The sequence below is a fragment of the Rutidosis leptorrhynchoides genome, chromosome 8, assembly GCF_046630445.1.
Source record: "Rutidosis leptorrhynchoides isolate AG116_Rl617_1_P2 chromosome 8, CSIRO_AGI_Rlap_v1, whole genome shotgun sequence".
NCBI lineage: Eukaryota > Viridiplantae > Streptophyta > Magnoliopsida > Asterales > Asteraceae > Rutidosis > Rutidosis leptorrhynchoides.
The window spans coordinates 266,093,863-266,116,200 of NC_092340.1; the positions used below are offsets into that span (position 1 = coordinate 266,093,863).

The 22,338-nt window shown below is 32.2% G+C and overlaps 1 long non-coding RNA gene across 2 annotated transcripts; it reads right to left on the reverse strand.

Moving 5' to 3' along the window:
* Window positions 1–630: 630 nt before the first annotated feature.
* Window positions 631–3,515, reverse strand: LOC139863108 (uncharacterized). 2 transcript variants are annotated; one of them, XR_011764406.1, is made up of 4 exons: window positions 3,390–3,515; window positions 2,933–2,998; window positions 1,880–2,027; window positions 631–1,295 (listed from the first exon to the last, which is right to left on the reverse strand). It is a non-coding gene; the product is annotated as an uncharacterized lncRNA (long non-coding RNA). The 2 variants fall into 2 exon arrangements; XR_011764405.1 differs by having other exon boundaries at window positions 633–1,295; window positions 1,948–2,027.
* Window positions 3,516–22,338: the final 18,823 nt, after the last annotated feature.

Here is a 22,338-nt window from a genome sequence, read left to right on the forward strand (position 1 = left end):
CTACAGTAAAATCGCTACAGTATTTTTTTTTATTTTTTTATTTTTTTTAACAAACTTCGTTTAGTAGCAAATTTTCTGGCCCAACGAAGTGAGCCAACGGCCACTTCCTAGTTTTGTATAAATCCAACCGGGCCCATACAGTAACCTGACTATATATAAACTATTAACTAAATTGTAACCATGTTCAAATCTTAGCTAGCCTTAACACCATTTTTACCACTTTTTAATAAGCTAAATGATGACAAGATGACTATTCAAATTGACATGCTTAATTATCATGAAATCCATATAAAGTTCCAAATGAATGTAGTCTACCTTGTAGCACGAAGGCTTCTCAAAAGAGAGAAGTAGGTAGAACGTACACCTCTGCACATGCAATCAACATAAGAGGATTGGGGTTACTCTCACCATTCACCAAGTTTTCTATCCGATTAGCTTGTATCAATCTTATGTATATTGGGTCTGAATTAAAATCTATTGTATTAATCATAGATTCGTATTTTAAACCTGCAACATTTGCGGTTGGATAGACATAATTATTGATTAGCTAGCTACATATACTTCGAAACAATCATGTAACAAAACTTGCAACTAAAGTCAGGATGTTATTAGCTACATTGTACATAATTAAAAATTAAAATGAAAAATTAATAGTCTTTTATTTCTGCATACATGTTAAATTAAAAAAGTAAAATTTTTCGACCACCTGTTAATTTAATCAATAGTGATACACCGTAATAAAAGTATTTGCATTGAAATCACTTTAAGGTGTTTAGAACGCCTAGTGACGTGATACTATGAGATAAGGGCTTACAGCAACAGGAACCAAAGCAATTAAAAACTTAAGATTAGATCCTGCAAAATAAAAAAAATAGAAAATCCAAAAGATATATGAAAGAAATATTCAATTTTACCTTAATCCAATTATCCTTTGAAATTCTTCTTCCAATTATCCTTCAACTGGAAGACATCTAACTTGAGATACAACATAACATTTCCGTTCGACCCCTTTTTTATATCTTTTAAGTCTTACCAAATGGTCTATAACATGAAGCATCTTACAATGCTGATTGTAGACCAATGACGTAGCATTATAAACACAGCCTGGTACTTCCGACAAACTGATTGGTTCTCATGTATGGCACATAAAGAGAAATAAAAAAGGGAAAAACGGGCAAGAAGAGTTTTACGTGTTGACCGTTACCAACATTCCTCATGTAGCTGTTGTGAGTATGACCACCTAACCATGGCCTTTGAGTGGAAGTGCACTCGCCAAGAAGTCTGGCTTTTCCGATCTGCAAAAGGTCCAACAACAATCAAATATCTTATATTTAAGACTATCCCAAGATCCTCATCTTTGATATCCATATGTATCACTGTGTCTAGTGGATCATCAATAACTCACAAAAGTGACATCATGTAGTTCAGTTCACTGAGAACCTTTTTAAAAACCTTTTTAGACCATGATAATTTAATACTACAAAAATAAGATTCTCAATACAACACACAAATGTATCTATACAATTATGTACCTCAACGACTTCATTGTTTGACTTTACTAATCTTTCCTATCATGTATTAGTCTCTACAATCCCAAAGGCCCAAGCTTTAACTTACGGGAAGTTCTTTTCAGAATTTGGCCGTGAATCATCTAACCAACATAATCTCATATGTTTTACTTAAAATAGATTAAGACTACATAGAAAGATGTATAAAAAACCTCAGAAGACAGGGCAGTTGCAAGTCTATACACGTTAACACGTTCTGTTTAGCCAATTCTATGACATCTATATCATAAATGTGCCCATTTAAAAGTAATTAGTAAAAATGGCCATCACTGAGAAATAAAAAAAGAAGTTGCATGAAACAAAATACATACCATTAGAGGTCTTATCGAACCACATTATCTGCACAAAGTATCTACGCTTCATGAAGAATCTACTTTACCTGCAGGATGTACGTTCACTAGCCTTGGTGGATGTAGTACTCCACTCAATAAAGGTTTCTCAAATGTTGTTTTGTATTCTCTGCAAATGTTTAAAGCAATACGCAAAATATGAATTCATTAAATAAAAAGAAGACATTTGTATGATATAAAAATAAAAAGATATATCATAATCAGCTTAATTTCTTATTGGTATGATCAAGAAACCCATTATTTAACCTTTTCTAATCAAATGTGTTAAACACGATTGTAAGAACTATTAGAAAAATAATATAGCCTTTCTAATAATGTGGTATTGGGAATTTTATATACTCGTAGTTGAATACTTTTGAGATAACTTCTAAGGTGCAACCAAATTGACCCTTTAGAAGCATATATTGTGGCTCATGTTTATTGAAAGCTTGTATCTTACCCTCTTTGACCCGTTGAGGATAAAAAGCAAAGTACCAAATCAATCCATACAGTGACTATATGGGAAAGCAGTCATCTACTCGATATATATCTCCTCGATATATAATAACTTTTATACAGTTAGTCAGTTCAAAAGATTTAGCAATTCAGAACATACAAGTAATTTCCATAATAGAGCACAATCAAAATAATATATAAACCGAGTTTGGATACAATACCGTCTTGTCCATAACAATCATACAAAGTTTCAGAATCCAATATATCTCTAAAACGCACAAATATTAATCTTTTATAGGTACCCATGAAATGAATTAGCCTTACAACATTAACCCATGTATAGATTACTTTAGAGCTATTATATATTACCCGCTTGTTTTTTTAGGTTTTAAACAATAAAGACTTATAAAAGATTAGCTACAACTAAATATTCCTTATTTTTTAGAGGTACCAATGAAAATTTCAATCATTTAACACTATTTATCCATATAAAGACTCAAACTTTGCATCTTTAACTCATTTCCCCCAATGTTATCATCTATAAAACTTAAAAAAGAATAAAAATTGTTATAAGATTACCTGAGCAAAAACCACTTTGCCCACTTTTTAGCTATCAAATGACTTCAATACACGTCTTTGCCCACTCTATAATCAGTTAAACTAAATTCAGTATACTTCTAAATGAATACATATAAAAAATTCAGTATATTCATACCTCAATTGAGGTTCAGTATATTCAATGAATACATATAAAAAATTCAGTATATTCATACTTCAATTGAGGTTCATACCCAATGAATACATATAAAAAAAATTCAGTATTTTTATACCCAATCGATACGTATATAATCCAGTTTAACTATATGTAAAAATTCAGTATATTCATACCTCAATTGAGGTTCAATTGAATAGCGTAAAATATCAGAATCTCAGAAATCTAAAACGATAACTTGTTCATTGGACAAAATCTCAGAAAAAAACCATCGTAAAATCTCATATTACGATTCTGATTTAGTAATTGACGAATTAACAATACCTTGTTCATTGGAAATCAACCCGCAATTTTTGTTTCATAGACGTGATTTGATTAGCAGTTAAAGATTCAACATAGGCGAAATCTTGATAGAGAGAATTTTACCCTAATTTTGAGTTTGTGTGTCTGACTAAAGGGTATTGTGAAAATAATTCTTGCCCGCGTTTGTTGAAGGGTATTTAGGGAAAAGTGGGTAATGAAAATAGTTACTCCATAAGCTTATAATTAGATCCGATGGTGATGAAGTAAGGGTATTGGTTGTCTTTTATTAGATTTAATGGTCTAGATTAGAAGTTGATATTTTAGTATATCTCAATTAGTCTTTTCTTTTAATGTATAGTATATAGATATATAGATAGATATAGATATAGATAGATAGATAGATAGATAGATAGATAGATAGATTATTATTATTATTAAAAATATAAATACTCGACTTTGAGCGAATTTTATTATTATTTTTATTTACTTTTAATATAATAATTATAATTATTAGTAGTATACTATTAATATTCAAATATGAATTCTTTTTACGAAATTAATTAAGTTACATATGTATGCGAAAATACATGTCTCTATACATATGTAAAAAACAACGATAAGTTTCTTAGACAAACGGGTTATTAAAAAAATGACTTTAACATTTACATTCACTTAATACTTAAAACATGTCATTAATTTGTTTCGTTTAAATAAACTCATGATTTCACATATCATTTCACTAGTTTCGTTTGGAGAAATGTTAATAGAGATTTCTTATACTACTTCTACTTTTTTCTTTCATATTCCACGACATAGTTTAATGGAATTATACATTTGATAGTCATCATAGTTATTATCTTAAAAATAAAATTGATAACGGAGTAGACGACATCAACGACGACAAATACCAATCAATTCATATAAATTTTACCAAATAAAATATTGTAAATGATAATATATAAAGTTAAAATTTGAAAAGAAAAACTTTCAAAACTGAGATATTTATTTATGTATATGTATATGTATATGTGTATGTGTATATTTATGTATATGTGTATATCGCTATAAGAAATAAGTCGAATACTCACAAATTTTACTCACAAATACTAATTCTCAATAAATCGCTATATATTACCCATGGTTTAACCATGGTTGAGGATTTATGAATTGTTAAACGTGTTTTTTAATGGATCATTGTTAGTCCATAATGATTTCCAAAATTTGACTACATGGGTCATTCCCCACTTGATGCATCAATGTTGAATTGGAGATCAAACCTTTTTATTGCGTATTCGGAACATATGAATCAAGTCAAACCACACTCCTCAAACTTTGCATTCATCCAAACTCATTCTCGTGTGTTCATCGTTTATATTTTTAATGACATTGGCTTACAAATCATCAAAAACTTAGCTATCCTCCATCTCATTTTTTAAGAAAACACTACCAATATTTAGACCACATTTTTCATGTGACGTTAAACATTAATTTAATGTCATTAAACCATTTAACTCACGTCATTTTTTTAATGCAAAATTTCCAACTCAAAAGTTGCGAACCGAAATTTTTTTATTTCTTTGATAACCCCTTCGGGAACTTTAAAAAGTATAAAGTATATTCTGAGACTCTCGAGCACATAGTTTGTCAGCATCAATCTACCTCCGATCAATAATAATTTGGAATTTCAATTAGAGAAAATAATTTTGAAATGATGAAATGATGTCTTCCAATGTTCAACTCTTTTCATAGTGATGCTAATGTGAGAAAAGTGACACCGGATTATAACAAACCGCTAGTAATTATTGAAATAAAGACAATAATAGGAACACCGAGATTTAACGTGGAAAATCCCAATAGGGTAAAAAACCACGGGCAAGGAAAGAAACGTTTCACCAATAAGAATAATAGGAATTACACTTCTCTCTAATTACAAGATAAACACTAATCTTTATATCTCTTGTAATTAGGAGATTAACACTCACTAACTCTCTATTAACTCTTTAGTATACAAGGAAGAAAGAATTGATTTTGGGATGCATAAGTGTGCATGTATGATACGCTATTTATACTACTTGGAAATGGAAGAAGTAGTAAACAAATTGACAACTATGTATTAGTTGTAAACAAGTTGAGATAGTTGTAAACAACTTGACAACCATATGCTAGTTGTGATCAAGTTGACAACTATATGATAGTTGTAAACAACTTGACAACCATGTGCTAGTTGTGATCAAGTTGACAACTATATGGTAGTAAATTTTGCCAATTCAAATTTGTCTTCCACAATTGTAGGCACCTTTAGTTCACATGTATCCACATATATTATTCAACAATCTCCCACTTGAAGATTTGATTGAAGCTCAATCAATCTTCACACGATAATCCTTCCTTGTCGATGATGTTGCTTACGTTTCCGCTAGGCCGCATGAGGAACGACACCAAGTAAACTTTTCACTGCTTATTGACTTCGATAGATAATCAGCTACATTGTTGTCAGTATGAATTTTCTGCACAACCACGGTTCCTTCTTCCACTTTCTAACGAATGAAGTGATACTGAACTCGTATATGCTTTGTCTTTGAATGAAAAGCTGGATTCCTTGCAAGATGCAATGCACTCTGGTTGTCACAAAATAGAGTGATATTCTCTTGTTTGTGTCCGAGTTCCTCCAACAACATCTTTAACCATGCTGCCTCTTTAGCAGTATGAGTAGCTGTTACATATTCTGCCTCTGTTGTTGACATGGCCACAACTGACTGCAGTTTTGAAATCCAGCTTACTGTTCCACCATAAAGTGTGAAAACATATGCAGTGGTAGATTTACTGTTATCAATATTACCTGCATAATCTGAATCAACATACCCTTTGACAATAAATTCTCGTTCCCCGTAACATAATGCAACATCTAAGGTTCTCTTGATGTATTCTAGGATCCTCTTAACCGCATCCCAATGCTCTCTATCAGGATTTGCCATGTAACGACTAACTACTCCCACTGCATGTGCAATGTCCGGTCTTGTACATATCATTGCGAACATTAAACTTCCCACTGCTGATGCATACGGTACTCGAGACATCTTCTTCCTCTCGTATTCACTGCTAGGACTCATAACGGAGGATAACTTGAGATTAGTATGAAGCGGGGTTGAGATTGGCTTAATATCTTGCATATTGAAACGCTGCAAGATTTTTCTCAAATAATTCTTTTGAGAAAGCCAAATCTTCCTATTAGCCCTGTCTCGGTGAATTTGCATCCCTAGAATCTTGTTTACGGCACCCAAGTCTTTCGTTTCAAACTCACTAGCCAATTTAGCCTTCAGCTTATTTATACGATCTTTGTTGGGACCTGCAACCAACATGTCGTCTACATATAACAACAAAATGACAAAATCATGGTCTCCAAACCTCTTGAAATATGCACAAGGTTCTGCATTTAGTCTGTTATATTCGAGGCTCATTATGATAGAATCAAATCTCTTGTACCAACATCTCGGTGCCTGTTTGAGACCATACAGAGATTTATTTAACCTGCATTCTCTGGTAGTTTAAAACCTTCTGGTTGAAGCATATAAATTTCTTCTTCAAGATTTCCATGAAGAAATGCAGTTTTCACATCTAGCTGCTCTAGATGTAAATCAAATGTAGCACACTAAGTATTGTAAGTCGAACCACGGGGGCGAATATTTCACTAAAGTTCGTTCCTTCTTTCTGAGCATATCCTTTGACCACCAGTCTTGCACGATACCGCTCCACTTGATCATCGCCATTTTGCTTGATCTTATACACTCATTTATTTCCAATAGGTTTTCTACCTTCCGGTAATGGCACAAGTTCCCATGTTTTATTTTTATGAAGTGCTTCAATTTCTTCATGCTTAGCTGTCATCCACTGAGATGCATCTGAATGATTCAGTGCCTCGCTAAGAGTTACTGGCTCTCCTTCTTCTGTTAGAAGACAATATGCAACATTGGTTTCCATAATATAATCTGAGTGCCATCCTGGACGTTTCCTTTCCCGATTAGAAATACGATTCGCTGGAGCTTTATCAACGACTACTTAATTTTCATTGTGCTCTGGTACTACTTCAGAAGAATTTCTATGAAATTCATTTCCCACCTATATCAGTGTAGTTTCTTTTGAAGTGCTAATATCTTCAAAAACTTTATCTTCTGTAAAGACAACATCTCGGCTGACGATTACTTTGTGGGCAGTGGGGTCCCACAAGCGATACCCCTTAAATCCGCCAGCATACCCCAAGAACAAACACTTTCTAGGCTTCGGATCCAACTTTGTCGTTTCTTGAGAGTTGTACATTGTGTACACAGGACTTCCGAATACATGAAGGTCTGAATAATCAACTACTTTTCCAGTCCACATCTCCATCGGCGATTTCAACTCAATCACAGTTGACGGTGATCGATTTATCACATAACAGGCAGTACTGACTGCTTTCTACCCATAATGATTTCCCCAAGCCTGCAGTTGCCAACATCGCCCTTGTTCTATCTAACAAGGTTCTGTTCATTCGCTCTGCCACTCCATTTTGTTGAGGAGTGTATGCCGTCGTGAATTGTCTTTTGATACCTTCCTGTTTGCAGAAGTTATCAAATTCATCACCAGTTTATTCTCCTCCATTATCTGTCCTCAAACACTTGATCTTTTTATCAGATTCAAATTCGACCCGCTCTTTGTAAACTTTGAAAACTTCAAACACATCTGCCTTCCTCTTGATTGGGTACACCCAACATCTCCTAGTGTAATCATCATAAATGATGCAAAATACTTTGATCCTTCTAGGGATTGAACTGGTGCTTGCCACACATCAGAATGAACCAATTCTAGAACCAATTTACTTCTAGAATTTGATGTATTAAACTTCAGGCGATGCTGCTTGCTGATTACACAATGCTCACAGAAAGGTGGCGATACCTTTGTAAGATCAGGTATAAGATTTCTTTCAACAAGAACCTTCATACCTTGTTCAGACATATGTCCAAGCTTTTGATGCCATGTTATAGCAACTTTATCACTTGAACCATTCGAAGCAACTAATGCTTCTGCTTCCCGTACCGTCTCGCCTTTCAGAATGTATAAATTTACACCTACCTTTTCTCCTTTCATAAGTACAACTGCGCCTTTCATGATTTTCATGATCTTGTCTTTTATCTCCATCTTACAAACAAGATAATTTAATTATCCTAAAGACAATAAGTTCTTCTTCAAACCCTCCACGTGTCGTACTCCTTGAATAGTACGAACAGTACCATCATGCATCTTCAGAATGATATCTCCAATTCCAATGATCTTTAGTTTATGATCACTGCAATTGTATACAGATCCTCCTGAGATATGTTCATATTGTTTAAACCATTCTCTTCTAGGGGTCATGTGAAAAGTAGCTCCCGAGTCAAATAACCAGACATCGACAAATGTCTTTCTACCTTCATTTGCTACCACTGCTTCACTAACTAAAGCAGTCCCATCTTCTGAAATGTTTGCAATATTTCCTTAAGGATTAGAGTTATTTAAACTCCGACAATCATTCTTCAAATAACCTTTCTTGCCACAATTGTAGCATGTATAGGTCTTCTTCTTTCTAGACTTCGGTTTACCATGATTGTGACTCTTACTTGGGCCACGTTCCATTGATCTCCCTCCTAAAACCACCAAGGCCTCCACTTGTCGTGAACCGGCCTGTCTGTCTTCCTTATTATTGCGCCGATTTTCTTCTTCTAGAACAGCAGCTGCAACATCATCATAGACTAAATATTCCGTGAGAATATTATTGGTTAGGTTGATAATGAGTTGATCATACGACTCAGGTAGACTCTGAAGTAGAATTTCAGCACGTTCTTGTAACTCTATCTTGCAACTCAATGAAGCGAGTTGAGAAAATAGAGTATTTAAGCTATTAATGTGCTCATTCACTGAAGTGGATTCACTCATGCGTAAAGCATATAGTTTCCTTTTTAGGAATATCTTGTTGTGGAGTGATTTGGTCTCGTACAATTTTACGAGGTGATTCCAAATCTCTTTCGCCGTCTTCTTTTCATCATTGCTAGACAAAACGCCATCTGCTAGTGCCAGATGAAGATTTGCAATAGCCTGACCGTCCATCTCTTCCCATTTTCCATCAGTCTCGGATGACCGTCCATTTTGCCGCCAAACACTTATCCTTTCTCATGATAGCTTTCATATTTAATTTCCATAACGAGAAATTACTCCCGTTAAACTTTTCAATTTCAAATTTCGTAGACATTGCTATAATTACAATCTTCTTTTCGACAACACTATTTTCCGAGAAATAGTACTTGAAAACTTATATTGAGTGAAAATAATCTTACTTAGATAAGTAGCTTAATACACACTAGATATAAGAACCTAGCTCTGATATCACTTGTTGAGAACAGTGACACCGAATTATAGCAAACCGCTAGTAATAATTGAAATAAAGCATAATAGGAACACCAAGATTTAACGTGGAAAATCTCAATAGGGTAAAAAATCACGGGCAAGGAAAGAAATGTTTCACTAATAAGAATAATAGGAATTACACTTCTCTCTAATTATAAGGATAAACACTAATCTTTATATCTCTTGTAATTAGGAGATTAACACTCACTAACTCTCTATTAACTCTTTAGTATACAAGGAAGAAAGAATTGATTTTGGGATGCATAAGTGTGCATGTATGATGCCCTATTTATACTACTTGAAAATGGAAGAAGTAGTAAAAACAAATTGACAACTATGTGTTAGTTGTAAACAAGTTGAGATAGTTGTAAACAACTTGAAAACCATATGCTAGTTGTGATCAAGTTGACAACTATATGATAGTTGTAAACAACTTGACAACCATATGCTACTTGTGATCAAGTTGACAACTATATGGTAGTAAATGTTTTCAATTCAAATTTGTCTTCCACAATTGTAGGCACCTTTAGTTCACATGTATCTACACTATATTATTCAACAGCTAATAGGTATCTCAATTATGTTAAAGGGAATGTGCCTGACTACCCGCAACACAACCATTGTTAGATGCCATTTTGGTGACTTCCTCATCCGATACTAAATGAAAGACTTTGACACTTTTATTTGCTATCTTGATGCACCATGAAAAGCATAAAAAGATCTATAATGTGGAATAGTTAATTACCATCCCATTCCGCCATAATAATGGCTTCATCAGCATATAACAGGTGCAATAATTTCATTCCTGACAACCGACTTTCACTCCAGCAAAACGTCCCTCTTCAATTGCCTTTTTAGTGATTGAGTTCAATCTCTCCATTGCAATGCATAAATATGGTGATTACCAAACCATATAGAAGAAACATGGTGCACCATTAGTCAATTTCTTATTTAGAACATTAAGAAATATTATGAATCCAAAACGTTTTCAAGAAATATTTAAATTATAATATAAATATAAATATAAATATAAATATAAAAACATAAATAAACAATTTACAATGAGATGCAGGATGTGATGGTGTTCCATGCTTGGTTTTATAATAATCTCCTAGATTAAATGCGCACGGTCCACCACCGATCTTTATCCATTTTTAAAGTATACTGGATTACAACATCAACAACAACAAAACCCAACACCACGTGTGTGGTGTATGGAGAGGTGAAATGTAGACAATTTTTCCTCTATTCGAGAATAAAAACAAGTCATTTCTCCACCCAAAGTGAAACACTCTCAAAAGTAGAGAAATTCGTCTCTCTCTCTATTCGACGGATGAAGAGATTGCTTCCAAGTGAACATCCAACCAATAAGTAGGAATTTTTTTTAAGAAAATAGTATAATAAAATTAAAAATTAAAATAAATTTAAATGCCATGAAAATAGTAGAATCAAATTTCCATGGTTTTAAATATTGACTGGAATTCAATTTAAGCTCTAAACGGCAGTCAAGACGCCAATAAATTGACGCTTGTTCTTGACTCAAAAATAGAGCCGATAATGACCCATGGTATACTGGATTATTTAAATATAATAATAAGTAAAATTTATGTAGTAATTAGTAATTAATACTAATAATAGATAACTAGCCAAATGAGTCGTGGAATCACGGGTTTGTTTAAATGAACAGTTTAATTATATGTTCTAGGTATTAAGTGAATGTAAATGTTAAAGTCATTTAGTTTAATGACCCCTGAGATCACGAATTTCGACTAAGAAACTTGTCGTTGTTAACTTGGTTGGAATAAATGAACTACATTAATTCTTCCACCACCATCCTCCAATTTTCATTACAATTATTATTTTCGTTGTCATAAATGGTACTTATTTAACATTAAAAGAGAGATTGAAAATACTTTGTTCAAACTCGTGAAAAGCATGATTATTTTTCAATTCTTCTATCATACTATATACCTTTATTTTGAAGAGTCGCAATATGATTTGACGTATGTTATTGATTTTCAGATTCTTGTTGTTTAACAAACATACAATAATAAAACATTCATGGTGTGATAAATTTCATCACCAAACAACACATAAAAGAGTTTGAAAAAACTATTAACAATAACATGAAGATTTGCACCTGCTTTTTAAAAACAAAAGGTTATTGGATAATATGGTGGAGATTGAGAAAAAGAGTTGTAAATGTTTGTACATATTGAGAAAAAGAGTTGTGATAATATATTGTGGAAATGCTCCGAGATATCTATATTTATAAAATAGTAATACTGTATTAAATATTAAATGATACTTTTATTATTATTTTTGCCTTCCAAATTGACATTCATATATTATCGGCATTTATTTATTTTTATTTTGTATCTTTTTAGTTAAAATTAATACACCCTCCGTCCCAAAATGTCCTGTTTTGACTTTTTGAGTCTTTTTTCTTCAACTTTGACTTCAAATATATTTATTTATGTTATATAATATCGAACAAAAGTTATACCAAATGAAAATACATTCGAAAATGAATCTATTGATATAAATTTCATCAAATATTTTATAACATACAACAAATATTTAAAGTCAAAATTTAATAAATTGACTTTGAAAAGTCTAACAGGACAATTATTTTAGGACGGAGAGAGTATAAAATAATGACATCATTATTATGAAATTTAAAGGGTAATTAGTGAAATAATGACATTATCATTTTAGAGCTTTATATAAATATATAGATAATAATAATAATATTAGCAGCACCACTATATATTTTTATTTTTTTAATCATTATATCAGTATTGAAATTTTCTATTTACGTCAAAATCAGGTAAATTTTTAGTATTATATATTATATATACACTAGGTTTTAGAGCCTGTACGTTGTACGGTGAGTAAAATAACAGTGCAAAATTAATTGTACAAAATTAATTGAGTATCAAAAAATTATTGTTGTGACCTATAGATAGAATAGTTTCAAACTTCGGAATTCACGTAGCCCCCAATTATTCGTCAGTATTTGGAGCACGGATCGGTGGGATAAATATGAGAATTAAATGGACGATTGAATGTTTGAATAAATCCGGAGTTTCAAACTCCGAATTTGCCACGTATCATTATTCTGTTGACCAAAACAGCCAGGTGGTCAAAAAGCGTTAAATCCGGAGTTCTAAACTTCGGTTTCACCAAAACCGAAGTTTGAAACTTCAGTTTTCCCATTTTTGTAAAAAAATATTTCCTAAATTTCTATTTTTGTAACTTAATCTCCAAAATCTACTGTTTAAAAAAAATCCATATATTATACTACATAGTACTCGTAATTTTTAATTACTATTACTATAATTATTAATTATTAATTACTAGTTTTAATTATAAACTAGTTTTTTGGCCCGCGCTTTCGCTGCGGGTTGGTTTCGAAAAAAAGGCATTGTATCTACAGTAGCAGCTACAGTAGCGGGTATTCGGGTCAGGTTGGTGGAGCGGGTCAGGAGATCCGGATGGTATTGGGTTAGTGGTTTGGGGGGTGTTGGGCAAATCATGTTTTGAAAAGAAAAAAAAAAGAGTTACTATTAACGAATGGTGTTAACCAATCATAAGTTGACATCATTTACCACAATTTATATATATATAAATAATAATATAAAATAACAATTTCATGCAAATTTAAATTTTTAACTCCCGCAGAAAGGATTGTATGATGCCTCATGTATTCTTCACGGATTGTAGATATATCATGTTGTCCGCATTTTGAAATACGTGATTTCACTTTTACTTGTACAACTTAGAATTTGGATAATGATATATCCAGCATTGCAATTACTTCATCCATCACAAATATGTAAAATTTAGTTGTACAGTACAACCTGTTAATATACAATTTGTAATGGATGGAGTAATGCAGGTGCGTGTGGGCTTACTGGGCCTATTGGGCCAGCAACACTCGATGACTATTTTGTGGACAAAAGAGTTGGGCTCAAGTTGTGGAATGAAGCTGGATAAAAGATAATACTTGTTGACTACATATTTGAATAAGAGTTTGTAACAAACTCCCAAGTTTATCTTTCTGTTTTTTTTTTTTTTTAATTTTTATCCATTAGATATTTGCTATTTAAATTGTAATCTGGAACAATTGTGAGTTGGTTGTTACTTTTGTTTTACGTGAAATAAACACATAAACCGTGAAGGTTTATTCAGTCGTGAAGTCTTGTTCCAGTTAAAACCGAGAAGGTTTATAACACTATCTTGCACTCACTGTTTAGCCACGATCTATTACTATTCTTATTTAACTGAGAAAGTTATTCATTATTTGGTATCAGATTTTAGGCATGGCTGAACATAATTCTCGCAGTGGTTTTGGACGAGGTGGCAATCGCTATCAAGACCAATATGCTGAAATTGAATGACTGCAAAGAAGAATTACTGAGCTCGAATTCAATCGCTATCATGATTTTGTGGGTAGTATTTCAGATCGCTCTAGTGATCAGTCAGACACTATGAGGTCTTTCACTGATAATGGATTCCAAAGGGGTCATCGAGAAGATCCCCTACGTAGTATTGGGATGAAGGTAGAGATCCCAGAGTTTAATGGCGCAGCACACCCTGACGATTTTCTTGACTGGTTAAGCACGGTGGAACGTGTGTTTGACATCAAGGATATTCCCGAAAAATTAAAAGTGAAGCTTGTTGCTCTTAAACTCCGGAAGCACGCTTCACTTTGGTGGGACCATGTTAAAAAACAACGAGCTTTTGCTCGCAAATCCAAAGTCGGAACATGGGAAAAAATGAAGAAGTTGATGCGGGACAAGTTTTTACCCAAAAACCACCGACAAGATGCTTTTGTCACTTACCATAATCTTCGTCAACAATCTATGAGCGTAGAAGAATTCATCAACGAATTCGACAAACTACGAATGCGTTGTGATGTAGATGAACCGGAGGAGCAAACTATAGCACGATTTTTGAGCAATCTTAAACCTGAAATAGTAGATGTAGTCACATTACCACCCCACTGGACCTACACTGACGTTTGCCGACTTGCTTTAAAAGTCGAGAAACAACTCCAATGTTGTAAAAATTGCACCCCCTTCATCCGCAATCCCACTTCACCCAAACCTTCTGTTCCAGCAGTTGAAAAAGGCGCAGGCGATATCCGTATGCCGACACCACAAACCACAACTACCAGCAAACCTCCTACATGTTATAAGTGCCAAGGAAAGGGCCATTATGCACGTGAATGTCCGAATAAAAGGTCGGTTTCTATGTGGGACGAAGGTGAACCTCAGTATGACACCGAAGGAGAACCCGATTTTAGTTTGCAAACTGATAAAATCGAACAGGAAGAAGTACTCTATGCCGATTAGGGTGATTGCTTGGTGATTAGTTGTGCCCTCACTAGTTCACCAATAACTCAGGTAGATGAACATTCTTGGCTTCGTAACAACATTTTTTGGATGAAAGTGACCGCAAAAGGGAAAGTTTGTTCTATGGTTATTGATGGGGGAAGTTGTGAGAACGTTGTGTCTAAAGAAATGGTCGACAAACTCGAACTCAAGGAGGAGGATCATCCAGAACCCTATCGGTTAACATGGCTAAAGTGAGGCAATCATGTGAAAGTCAACAAAAGGTGTTTAGTTAAGTTTTCCATAGGTAATAAATATCATGACGAAGTATGGTGCGAAGTGGTTCCAATGGATGTGTGTCATTTATTGTTGGGACAATCGTGGAAATTCGACAGCAAAACTAAACACGACGGGTATAAAAAACACGTATGCTTTTATCAAGGATGGCGTTCATATCACTCTTGCTCCAATGGACACCCGAAAAATCAAAGAAAAAGATCCATCCTTGTTTCTAAACCGCACTGAATTCGAACTAGACACCAAAACAAGCTCGATGGTATTCGCGCTGGTTGTTGAGGAGAGCAACCCTAGTACCCATATCAGTCCACAAGAGGTGCAACCCTTATTATCTAAATTTCGTGACGTACTTCCTGATGATATTCCTTCGGGGTTACCTCCTATGCGTGACATACAACGATGTATCGAATTCACACCGGGTGCAGTAATTCCAAATAAACCGGCGTACAGACTAAATCATAAAGAGTTTGAAGAGTTACAAAGACAAGTTGGAGAGTTGTTGAACAAGGGATTAATACGCGAAAGTATGAGTCCATGTGCAGTCCCAAAATTACTAGTCCCGAAGCATAGGGGACTTTTTGAATGTGCGTTGATAGCTGTGCAGTTAATAAGATAACGGTCAAGTATCAGTTTCCCATTCCTCGGTTCGATGACCTCATCGATCAGCTATATAGAGCTACTATCTTCTCCAAAATCGACCTCAGAAGCGGTTATCATCAGATACAAATGCGACCCGGTGATGAATGGAAGACAGCTTTTAAGACTCGAGACGGGCTCTACGAGTGGATGGTGATGTCGTTCGGTCTCTCCAACGCACCTAGCACCTTTATGCGGCTCATGAATCAGGTTTTAAACCTTTTATTGGTCATTTTGTTGTTGTTTACTTTGACGATATTTTGGTTTATAGTCTCACCAAGGAACAACATCTTGAACATCTGAGCAAAGTATTCACTGTATTGCGAGAGCAACAACTTTATGCCAATGAACAAAAGTGCCATTTTTTTTACTCCTGAGGTAATTTTTTTGGGCTATGTCATCTCGGGTGAAGGCATCAGAATGGATGAGTCAAAAATACATGCCATCACAAGTTGGCCAACTCCTACAACTATTAACGAGGTTCGAAGCTTTCATGGGTTGGCATCATTTTATCGAAGGTTTATTCGAAACTTCAGTTCCATCATTGCGCCCGTTACAGAATATATGAAACAAGGAAAGTTCATGTGGACCGAAATGGCAGACATTGCTTTCAACGATCTTAAGGCTAATGTACCACAAGCTCCCATTCTAGCATTACCAAATTTTAATGACGTTTTTCAGGTGGAGTGTGATGCATCAGGCATTGGTATTGGTGGAGTTCTAAGCCAAAACAATTGCCCTATAGGATATTTTAGCGAAAAGTTGAATGAAACACGGCTGCAGTATTCTACGTATGATCATGAATTTTATGCGATCGTTCGTACACTTGAGACATGGAGGCACTACTTGCTCCCAGTTGAGTTTGTTTTGTATTCTGATCATGAGTCCTTAAAATATATTAATGGGCAACATAAATTGAACCCTCCCCATGCCAGGTGGGTCGAGTCTTTACAAGCTTTCTCCTTTGTCATCAAACATAAGGCCGGTGCTAATATTCAAGTCGCGGATGCCCTTAGCCGTAGACATTCTCTTGTTTGTTTGATGAAAGTACAGGTTCATGGGCTTGATGAATGGAAAGAACGTTATCACGATGATCGTGATTTCAGTGGCATTTGGGCACACTGTTTGCAAGGAGTTTTCTGTGACAACCCGGAAATTTCCGACCAAATTTAAACTTAATCTTTATATGATTTCGACATGATAAGCAAAGTCTGTAATGTTGAGTCTCAAAAATGTTGGAACTATATGCATGTAATCAATTACCCTTTGACTGTGCTCAACGATTCACGAACACTTATGTGTATATAGATATGTATATATAATATGTAATATTAATTGAAAACTTTAACAAAGTATTAGATGTATAATACTTTACATGAACGTATTTGTTTCGATATATTTATCGACGGAATTAAAAGATAATATCAAATGATTGAATTATCAAATTCATTGTGATATGATTTCGGGTCTCTGCTGTGAGGTCCACTATGATTTAAGAAATCTATTCTTTTAACGATATTCGGAATAAATGGTAAAGTGATTTAAAAGTAAGAACAAACGTGTCAATTAACGGTAATTGGACAAAAGTTAGTGGAGATTCATGATTAATTTTCAAAGCATGCTTTACAATGATTTCCTAGTGACTCATGATAAGTTAAACATTTAGCTTTCATAATATTTAATGTAAAAGTGAAATCATGTATAGTAATTAACTGGAATAATGGTGGTCAACAAGATAAACCCATTTGACATGTTACATTAAGATAATTTCATACGTTTAATTACCCATTGGAGTATTCCCGACGATTCATGAACAATTGTTTATAAATAAATATGTATATATATGTAAATGTAAGGATATATGATAATCGGAAATAAAAGAACATAATTTAAATTAATTATGTAACACAAAATACAAAATAATTATGTTGTAATTTAAAATGAATCTATATATAAATAGATATGACTTCTATGTATAATTATTATTAAATGAACATTGTAATATATATAAAATGTATAAATAATAAATATTCGATAAAAGTTATAATATAATATATTATGAATATTACATAAATAATATATATATATATATATATATATATATATATATATATATATATATATATATATATATATATAAAACAAGTTAAAATATAGTTGTTGTAAGAATATTATTACTTTCATTATTATTATTAAAATAAATATTAATATTAATATCAGTATTAATAATATTATGATATGAATATGAAATTGGATATGTATAAATTGTTATATTATTATTAATATTATTATTATTATTAATATTATTATTATCATTAATAATATTAGTATTATTATAATTAGTATTATTATTAATAATAATAATATTAATGATATAAATTTGAAAGTTATTATTATCAATATTTTAATTATTTATATCCTTATTATTATTAGTATTAGCGTTATTATTATTATTATTATTAATGTTATTATTATTATTGTAATATTAGTATTTTTATTATTATTATTATTAATATTAATGGTATTATATGTATTAATATAAATTAATCCGTATAAATTAAATACAGATACAAATTTAAACGCGTCATTATCTTTATCTGTTTCATTTTATTTTTTTCTGATATTAGGTGCTACTCGTGAACTTCTGTCTTCCAAAATCTCACTAGCAAACATAAAACCATATTATCTTGTCTGCTACAATCAATCAATCGATTATCATCATTTATATCGTTTATATGATGTTAATTATTAGTGCAAATCGAATTTTAAAAAAAAAACCCAAAGGCATCGAAGAACAAGTCGACTGCCCTGTACACTACACTTTTTGCTCATAATTCGAAATAGAATCCATTTTAAAAATCTAAAAATGCAGAAGCGTTTTAGTTCACGTCATGAATGTTTTCTCAAATTCTCAGGCTCCAATTCGTCAAATCAAATTCAAATTTTTGAGTCAAAGCTTCGAATTAAAAAAGTCAACATTTGTTCATCAATTGAATTCGAGTTTTTTGTTACGATTTAAGTTCAATTGATGATGCTAGTATATTTTAATGATAATTTAGAAGATATTTCATAAAGATATCAGGGTCTCAAAACATCTAAATTTTGAAATCGAATCTTGAGTTTATTTTTTTTTCTCGCGTATACTGCTACTGCTAAAAATTTTCATATAAATTTTTTTTTTCTATTAATCCATTTTAACCACAACCGAATTATTAGTATCAATTGATAAACCTAAACCAAACCCTGTAATTAGCTATGATGGTTGAGTGTGTATGCAGTCGAGTTATTTTCAAAGAAGAAGAAGAAGAAGAAGAAGAAGAAGAAGAAGAAGAAGAAGAAGAAGAAGAAGAGTAAATATTACGGTTAAAAATAAATAATTTTCACATCATATCATAATAGCAGAATTGGATGGATGGTTTAGAGAGTGTTTGGGTTAACGAGAGGTCGGGAGTTCGAGCCCGGGCATGGGCTGTTTTTTTTGGAACTCATTCCTTTGAGGTAGTATTTTATTTATTTATTTATTTATTATTATTATTACTTATTAATATTAATCATTATTATTATTGTTGTCATTATTATTATGATTATTATTATTATTGTTATTATTAATATTATTATAAATTTTATCATTTAAGCATTATTATTAATTATTATGATTAAGATTGTGTTTATGTTAAATATTATTACTATTAACATTAATATTATGAATATTATTATCATTAATATAAGTAATATTATTATTATCATTATTATTAAGACTAGTATAAGTAATAAGCATTATTTGTATTATTATTTTTTTCTGTATTTAAATATGAAGGCATTAGAATATTAGGAAGAGTGTTATGAAATAAAAATATTATAATTAAATTATGAATTAAGTATAATATAAATAAGATTAAGTAAAGATCATGATTAAAAATTATTGTTATAAACGATAATTCAAAACTTCGAATATGAAAATAATATTATGTTATAGATAATATTAAGTAATATGTATAAATTTGTGGATTTAAAAACTATGGATAAAATTATGATTTAAGTAAGTTATTAATTATTATTATCATTATCATCAATATTATTATTAACACTACCATTAATAATAAGTATTATCATTTTTATTATTACTAGTATCATTATTATTATTAAAATAACTATTAATTATATAAAACTATATCTAATACATATAACCTAACTCTATTATTATATTAATTAATTATTTAAGATATATAAAATAAATATATTTAAGTTATTAATGGAACACATAATTTATTAAAATAACAGTTATATCATTAATAAAAATATATATATTTGTTCGATTACAAGTATATGTTTTAATATATATATATATATATATGAATGATATAGGTTCGTGAATCCGAGGCCAACCCTGCATTGTTCGGTTCCGTCGTATGCATATTTTTACTACAAAATATCGTATTGTGAGTTTCATTACTACCTTTTTAAATGCTTTTGCAATATATATTTTTGGGACTGAGAATACATGCGCTGCTTTTATAAATGTTTGACGAAATAGACACAAGTACTCAAAATTACATTCTATGGTTGGATTATTAAACCGAATATCGCCCCTTTTTATCTTGGTAACCTAAGAATTAGGCAGACGAGAGGTTCTGTTCCTAATTGACGCGAATCCTAAAGATAGATCTATTGGGCCTAACAACCCTCATTCAGGTTATGGATGGCTTTAGTACTTCGAGATTATTATTTTACAGACGAAATGTTCTGTTTGGGGATATTCTTTGCATTAAAGTTAATGTCGATTACCAGGTGTTCAATCCATATGAATGATTTTATCTTTATGCAGACGAGAGGTTCTGCTAATAAATATGAAAATCTTGTGGTCTATTAAAATTATGGAAATTATCGATTATGATAAATTAATGAACTCACCAACCTTTTGGTTGATACTTTTAAGCATGTTTGTTCTCCGGTATTAAAGAAATCTTCCGCTGTGCATTTGCTCAATTTAAAGATATTACTTGGAGTCATTCATGGCATATTTCAAAAGACGTTGCATTCAAGTCGTTGAGTTCAATAAAGATTATTATTAAGTAAATGACAGATTAATTCATTTACAGTTTAGATATTAAGAAATGGTATGCATGCCCGTCAACTTTCGATGTAATAAAAGTTTGTCTTTTTAAAACGAATGCAATGTTTGTAAAATGTATCATATAGAGGTCAAATACCTCGCAATGTAACCATATGTTATTGTATTCGTCCTTATGGATTAGGACGGATCGCTTCATTTTCAAATCCTATTTTATTCATGATGGCTATCTCTTTAAAGGTAGTCGCATATGTATTCCCACAGGATCTTTACGTGAAGCGATTATTCTCAAAACACATGGCGGTGGGTTAGGGGGCCATTTCGGGGTTAACAAAACACTTGGTCTCCTTCAAGATAAATTTTACTGGCCAAGAATGGTAAAGTATGTGAACCGCATAGTTACTCATTGTCGCATATGTCACTTGGCAAAAACGCAAGGGACTAATTCGGGGTTATATACTCCACTGCCAATACCGAGTAAACCTTGGGAAGAAGTTGTGACTCCCCGTACAAAATCAACGTGTACGAATCATCAACAACATGACCTTTACACGGTTACAACACTATATGCTGTTTTAAAACAAGTTTAGCATTCATGAAAAGGTAACGTTTTTACCAACGTCAAATGTTTTACAAAAGATGATGTCTTTACCAACGTCAAATGTTTTACAAAAGATGACGTTTTACCAACGTCAAATGTTTTACAAAGATAACGTGCTTCTACGAATAGAAAGCATTAACATAAGTACGTGACACAAAGGTCATTACAAAACCGTTGTTCAAAAGGTAACATAAGTTGTGAATGCAAAGTAAAAGTTCCATGATTGAGACATCTCTAATGTAACGACCCTGAATTTTCCAATGTTTAATTATTAAAAATTTATTATTAATGCTTGCGTTTTAATAAACGTGTTCTTATACGTGTTACTTGTTACCGTATTTAACTTTTCATGGCCCGACTTGTCTTTGTGACACACGTACTTTACACGAATAATATTTTGAATATTATTTACATTCATGATTAATTATTATAAATCATTTTTAATTAACTAATGTAACTAGTTAATTACTTGGGCTTGATTTATATAATTCTTGCTTACTTACTTAGACTTGGGCTTTTATTAATGGACTCATGTTAATGGACTTGGAAGCCCACCCTACTTTCTTAATGGACTAGTTAGCCCAACATTATGCTAATGACTTATTAAGACAA